Raw genomic sequence first — 8205 nt, 5'->3', positions numbered from 1 at the left:
GTGTTCCATAAGGTCGGTGTCACCAGAGCAGAACCCCTGTGTGTGTGTGTGGTCGAATCTGTTGTCCATGAAGCAGCTTTATTATTCCCACCAGGATCAGCAAGCGGGTCCACAACAGAACATAAGGCTCTCTCCTGGAGGACATAAGAATAATTCAGGAACAAAGGGCAAATCTAGGCCTCACCCTGAACTCTTCTAAGAACGAAATAACCGCCACCAACCAGCACATTATAGAGCGATTTTTGCCTAATATCCATATAACCAACTCTGAGGACAGCACACTCCTAGGAGCTCCTCTTAGAGGGAAGGCCATCGACGAGATTCTTGGTAAGTAGATTTCTGATCTGAAGAGGATCGATGAGAGGATTGAAGACATTGATGCTTACGATGCACTTTACCTCATCACCAGATGCTTGTCTCTCCCCAGGCTGACCTACTTTCTTAGATGTTCACCATCGTCCAATAATATTAAGTTAGAAGAGTACAACCAGCTTGCTTAACTTGTGGGGTAAAAAGCATCTATTTTCAGTCCTACACCTTGAATTGCTGAGCATGAAACCGTTGCTCAATGTCTGCGTTAAATGACACTTTTGTCATATTCTGTTTGTGTCATATATTCTACAACTTATCTCGGTAACGCTCTCTCTCTCTCTCCAACATAGGCTACTAGGCCTTTTCGTATGTTTTACATAAATACATCAACAGCCTATCTAAAGTCCCCCAAGTCCTTAGAATAATATTTGTCGTCTTTTCGAACACCAACCAAAACATTTTAAATTTAATATTTGAGAATTAACTAAAAAAAATCCACATTTTATTTACCACAAATATACCACATTAAAAACGGGAAAACATATATTTATTTTATAATATAAACAAACCAGCCAGCCTAATACATTTCAAAACGAATAGTTTTGAGATTTGCCCGAAACGCCGTGCTTGATTAGTGACCTTATGTCATGACAACCACAGTTGTCATGACATAAACAATTCTTTGCCATCACAGTGACAAGTAACTTAACTTTAATACTCACATGGAGAAGTATCCAAGACTGTTATGCTTTCAACCATTGTATATTATGTGCCTCACATACTACTACAACAGCCTATTGACCAACCAGCAAGAATACTTTATCCTGAACATAGTCCGGGACTAAAGTAAACTCTCAGTATACACCGAGAAGCGGGTTATACCTCTCAGTGTGTATATCCCTGTGAGTGTACTACAAGTCTTTATATTTATATATATAAATATAATTTAAGCATAACAAGATCGTGTTAAAACACCGCCCTTTTAACATAAGGACAAAATAATAGGTGTTAAAACACCGCCCTTATTAACAACAGAAAACTTTTTGTATGACATTTATTTTATAAACAAGCTACTTCTCAGATAATGATCACACAATAAAGTTTTTATTTTCTGAAATATCATTAAACACTAGACATATGAATGTTACAAATGGCCTTTATAAGGTTTCAGAAGTATTTTGAATAGTTCAATTACACAAGAATCAAGATAAACATAATTATAATGATATCATCATGAGGAGCCTTGCCTCAGTTGAGTGTAACCTTGGATTGTCAATGAGCAATCTGAGAGCAGCAGTACACCAAGAACTTCAACAAGATCTTGTAAATCTGAGACAAAGTGAAATTGACACCAGTAATTCCATCTATCATCATACTATCATGCAAGAGGAGCCACACATCTATGGTTCATCCAATAAAATCAGCAGACTTCTTGATGTTACTACTGCTCGGCTTAGACTCGGTTACAAGGATCTCTGGGAATTCTCCTTATCTGCTGATGTAGACCTGACCAAATGTAAACTGTGTCAACAAAATTATTCGCACACTCTTCGGCACTATGCGATGGAGTGCGAAAAGATACGTGAATTCAGGGACAATTCTATAACCAAGGTTCCAGCAATGTGTAAATATTTAATTCAAAATGATCTGCTACCAGAAATTTTTGCCAAATTTCCCCAGTTTGGTAACTGTAGGTAGTAACTGACTAACCTATCCACCGCCGCCCACTGGATGGGGGGCGGTGTGCAGGACAAACATATCAATTGTGACACCAGCTTTCCACATGTCAGTTGCTTAATTTAAAAACTGTACTTGTGGTCGATCTCGAACCCATTTATGATGTGACGACTTATATTGAATTTTGTAACTAGCTCATCATGATTGTAACTTGCTTAGCTAAATGAATTGTGGGGTTCAGTCCCTGAGCCCATTATATGCCTCTGAAACCCTTTCCACTACCGCCCACAAGATGGGTATGGGGTGCATAATAAATGAACTAAACTAACTAACTCAGCTGAGTGCCCAGCAGAGAGAGAATCTTGCCTTCTAATGATCCAATACCCTGGCGATCCCACACTTCACCTAGATGTCATCTCAATATACCCCTGGAAGAAGGGCAAGAAACTGGTGTGGGACTGTATGTGTATCCACCCTGGCTGCATGACAACTATATACCCTTCGGTGCTGAACAGGCACGTGGTGAGGCCAACCACAGGAAAGCAGTAAAACCAAACAAGCACAAGCAAATAGAATGTCAGTACACATTTGTTCCCATAGCATCTGAGAAGCTCAGCCCTGGGGTAGACGGTACATGGAACTTTCTTAAGAGAATTATGTTCTAGGCTTATTGACCTTACCAGATGCCTATTTCCCAAGAGATGCCTATTTCCTGTTTCAGCCCCTCAGTGTGGCGATTCAGATATGAAAAGTCTACTGTGTTCTCAGTTGTTCCTGTCCGGTAGCTGAAGAACTCCAAGAGATCTACAGATAAAGATCTACGTTTATCACCAATGTGTAATTTGTAACCTTTAAAATATAAATTAAAGCAAAAATTAAATGTAAAAGGAAGGGGTGGTAAGGCAAAAGGATATGGAAACTGCACAGGAGGTACTTAAAAATCACTTCTAATGCTTTGTATGGGCTGTTCTCTGAGGCTATGGGTACCTTTTCCAGCCAAATGTAATACTCCCACTATATTATAATAATTATAATTAACACTATGCTAAAATCGTTATCATAACTGAAACATTGATTCTAAACATAATTTACCTTCTAATGTTAAAGAATTCATCAAATATATAAACCACGTTGTCAAATATTCTCAGTATAAATCAGGGTAGCTTCAACACTTCATCTCCTTTTTCGAAGGCTCAGGTGTCAGAATGGCCGCATGGGACGTATATACTGTTGCTACTGCTGTTGGAGTTTAACACCTCCATCACGCAGGTGCCAGGTTCCGTCCTCCACTCCCTCAGTGTCGAGTCGTCTACTTGCTGCACGTAGTCCTGTAACTCCTCGTAGGGATGGTCGTCGTTCTCGGTTTGAGGGATGGCCGGAGCTGGACGCTCTGGGAGTCTTATCATTTGATTGTCAACGATTTCGGATTTCCAGCATTGACTGTTTAATCCTTGCTTCTGTGACCAGAAAATTACACCAGTAAGTATAATAATGAGAGCTCCCACAACAATGATGATTGTGGTGATGGTGGCTGTGGGGGTTGTGGTGGCGGTGAAGGATTGAAGAGAAGGGTCAGAGATATTCCCGATGTCACTGCAGGTGTCGCTCCATTTCACTCTTCCATGTACAAGCAAGCATATTTCAGACGCCATTGAACTATCTGAATTTCTTTTGGATTTCTGGAATTTGTTGTCCACGGATAGTTTCCAGTGATCGTTGATGTGCTCTAAGGTTATCAAATGCCAATTGTTTTGCGAGACGCTTCGCTTAGTAAGATTAAACCTTAGCATCTCTGTGTTGTTAATGCTCGTTACTAAAATGCTTAAATTTCTGAAGTCATGTTCAGGCTTCACATTAACTTGCCACTTTAGGCTATCAGCAGATGTAATATTGGACACAAGTATGGATGTGATAGTGCACTGGTGTGAAAAATGTGGGTAGAAAACTGTGTGTACAGGACACACAGACTCCTCAACCCGCTGGTAACACTTTTCTGGTAATTTGACCTGTGATGCCCACACAACAGACACTGAGAGCAGCACAGTGTACTGCAGGACAGACATAATTCCGCTGGTGCACATCATCGTTCTTCCACACAAGTTAAATAATAAACAATTTTTACCACGAGTCACAGATACAATTATCAATATCTTTTTAACGCGTAATTCTGCATTTGATTTTGTCTCAATCGCTGAGGAATACTGTCCAGTGGCAGCTTAGTGTAAAGCTTCAGGGTTGGACTGAGTCACCTCAAAGTCTGCTCGAGAGTTGCTACACAAACATCCTCTCGGGAGTTTATTAAGGTCATATGCCCGAATTGTATTATTTGTATAAGTTAGTTAGTTTAGTTCATTTATTATGCACCCCATATCCATCTTGTGGGCGGTAGTGGAATGGGTTACAGAGGCACATAATGGGCTCAGGGACTGAGCTCCACAATTCATTTAGCTAAGCAAGTTACAATCTTGATGAGCTAGTTACTAAATTCAGTATAAGTCGTCATATCATAAATGGGTTCGAGATCGACTAGAAGTACAGTTTCTAAATTAAGAAACTGACATATGTGGAGAGCTAGTGTCACAATTGATATGTTTGTCCTGCACACCGCCCCCCCCCCATCCAGTGGGCAGGACAAACATATAAATTTTGACACTAGCTCTCCACATATGTCAGTTGCTTAATTTAGAACCTGTACTTGAGGTCGATCTCGAACCCATTGTTGATGTGATGACTTATATTGAATTTTGTAACTAGCTCATCAAGATTGTAACTTGCTTAGCTAAATGAATTGTGGGGTTCAGTCCCTGAGCCCATTATGTGCCTCTGTAACCCTTTCCACTACCGCCCACAAGATGGGTATGGGGTGCATAATAAATGAACTAAACTAAAAAAAAAACTAAGTCACTTATAAGTTAAACCGTATTCCCAGATATTACAATTGTAGAAATGTAATATCTGAGAAAAGAAACAATTTATCACAATACAATAAAAAATCGTAATTTCCTGTTAGGGGCTATGTAGCAAATCATTATCAAGGTGCTAAACCTGTGTGGCTATGTTGTAGCACTCTCTATGTTAATTTAAAGAGTTCCTAGGTATCATTCTGGTTGTCAGTACGAGAACAGACAAATATATGATTATCGATGATAGTGAAAGTCCGATTCATATATACTTCATTGAGGGCCACGGCTTGACGTATTGAACAGTACAAAAGGAAAATTTCAGAACCTGACCATCAAAACATGATTAACCATAAGTGGAACAATGCACTTCAGTAACAGAGGTGCAGGTCTCTGTTCCATTACATGCCTTGTGTGACCAATGTATAACCTAGCCAGAGACTTTTCCCCAATTCTTATTTCGGTGATTTGAGGAATGCAAATAGGACAAGTTGCCTGGGCCATCCGGAAGGAGTTCTCTGAGCTGACAATTTAGACCAGGAAATACAGCACACTGAAACACTTTCAACATCTGAGCCCTTCCCCCCCTCCCGAAAAAAAATCGCCTTGGTGTCTAACCACCGGTTTGACCAGGACAGAAGTGTATCACTTGACACAAGTAGATTGTGTGAGCTAAAACTAAAATCTTGATTGTGAGAGCAAAACTCAGAGTTTTGATTGTGGTTACCCGTAACTTGTGCTTCTTCATAGCTCAACCCGTCCTCGGACTAAAGTCCATTCCATCCAGCGGTCGACCCCAAAGACGCATTTATCAACTTTAACATGCTATTCATTCAAAACAGGAATTTTATCAATATAAATTAATATTTTATATTAGCATATTGTACATATTTAGGCACTGGTTAGGTTAGGTGTTTAGGTTCTGTTGCGATTATTTGTATGTGTATACGCAGGTGATAATGTGATTCAATTAAAATTCGTCAGTGAAGCACTTGTCCCAGAAGTCTTCGAACGTCATCAGTTGTGAGCCGTGTGTAAACCGTTTTTCATTCATAAACAGGGGGTTTGGCGGGTGCATGGAATGAACTTTGGGTCTTTATTTAGAGGATGGGCTTCATAGCTTTATCCTATGTACAGAATAAGTCCTCATCACATTTCAACACACTCGAGCTCATAGACTGACGACACTGAATAGGTGAGGCACCTATACGAGGGTAGTGGGGTGGGAGGGGGGAAGAAGGAAGGAAGGAAATTATCAGAGGAAAAGCGCCAAGAGGGGGTGGGGGGGAAGAGCAAATGAAATTAGTTATTTTTTTTTTTAAATCACAAACATAAGTTGCATCTACCAAACCCTCCAGATATTTGTTATAATAAGCCCAGAACCTGGAATGTCTCACCTGTACTTGTGGCCCCAAACTCATAGTTTTGTTACCGGAGTGTGAGCAGAGCACAAACACCCACTGTCTACATACTTCACATTCCCTAGGATGAGGGGTAATAACCTTCCCATCCAACAAGACTAATTTGTTGGTAAGCAAAATGAGTTTTGGGATCTATAACCTGTCTTGCACCCTGAGAAATGACAGAATAATTTATAATGTTCATTTCACTATTGTTCCGTATGTGAGTACTCTATACGTACAAAAGTTAACCCAACATCATTGTCATTAAATTTTGGGCTAACCTGGTTCTACTACTCAAGGAGGCTAGTACATAAACATTCCTGAAATTCTGCGTCAAAACTGAGAAAACACACTGCTAAAATCTATATATACTTAATTAACAGGAAGAAGTATGAAACATAGTTGTAAATGAGCCTATAGAGGAAGGGACTCATTGCCTGAAGCCAATGACCTCTCGCTGAACATTACCCACTACTGGTGCAAAAGCTGATAATTCTTAGATTCACAAATTAACTCTCCTCAACTCTAAATAGAAGTGAATAGAGAAGATTGAACCCAATGAATCAGAGAAATAGTCCACATAACCCTCACAGCAAGCACAAAAGGGGAAAAACTGTGCACTAAGATAGAGCTGTCTCTACCCAGAGAAACATCATTGTTGGATACCTTCCGTCAATGATCACACAAATTGTTTTACAAGGTTATCAGATGTTCTCATTAGAATGTATAAGTGAGACATCTTTTGAACTTTGTAAGGATTAAGTTCAACACACTTTTGACCTCGTCTACCTTTCCTGATTGATAGAGTTTTCTAGTGACTGACGCCCAAGTATGATGCCTTGTATGACCCTATAGGGATGGCTTAGTCCCTGTGGCACCATTTTCTTTTTTTTTTTTTTTGAGATATATTCAAGAGTTGTTACATTCTTCTTACATCTTATCATATACAGTACCATCCTACCCGGCTGAAGTTGTAAACCGTTGTATGAAGAATATACACCTTTGAGTGTAGCAGAATTTGTACCCGAGGTGAAGCAGTAAGAGCCATTTAATGGTCATACCCCGACTATTGACTTAGTTTAGTTTAGCTCATTTATTATGCACCCCATACCCATCACGTGGGCAGTAGTGGAAAGGGTTACAGAGTCACATAACCCTTTCCACTATTGCCCACATGATGAGTATAGGGGTGCAATATCCAAAATCCTTTCCTATCCAAAATCCATACTTTTTATACTAACCATGCAAATGTTCATTATGTGTCCAATAACTAATTGTTTGATCTTACATCAACTTTTATTCAACCCCCAAATACTTTTTATTACTAAACACAAATCTTATGTCCTCAATATTAAATGGCACATTCTTATCATTTACTATTACTTAAACTAAAAAAATAGCATTAAGGATAATTAAGTCTGTGCTACATGATGATATTTTACAATATTATTGCTTGAAGCTCCTTTTTCCTTCATACTTGGCACATTTTTAACCTACACCCTTCAAATCTGATATTTCTTAAATTTCACTTTGTTATTTGACAAAATTCCTTATGCTTCATCTGACACAGCAATTTCCTATTAGCAGATTTATAACACAGTATACATTTCATTAAAAGTATGTGATGGATGTGGAAGAAAACATTCAATACCAAATAGGGAATTTAAATCAAGACCAAATGTTTACTTTTTATTTTAATTTTTATCATTCTTTCCATTCTATTGCAAATATAGCTCAATACATCTATTGCTAGTAAACTATTCATAAACTCTTGACTGCTTTGTCTGTACAATTTCTATGACAAAATTGTTTATTGCTGATGGGGGAAAAAAGCAAAAGTTCTATCTTCATTCATATATCACTACTGTCACTACAGCCCATCCTCCTAAAATGATAGGACGGTACATAAAGCA

This window comes from Procambarus clarkii, chromosome 3 (genome assembly GCF_040958095.1).
Source record: "Procambarus clarkii isolate CNS0578487 chromosome 3, FALCON_Pclarkii_2.0, whole genome shotgun sequence".
Classification (NCBI taxonomy): domain Eukaryota; kingdom Metazoa; phylum Arthropoda; class Malacostraca; order Decapoda; family Cambaridae; genus Procambarus; species Procambarus clarkii.
The sequence above is the reverse complement of the archived record's forward strand: the minus strand, read 5'-3'. Positions refer to the sequence as shown.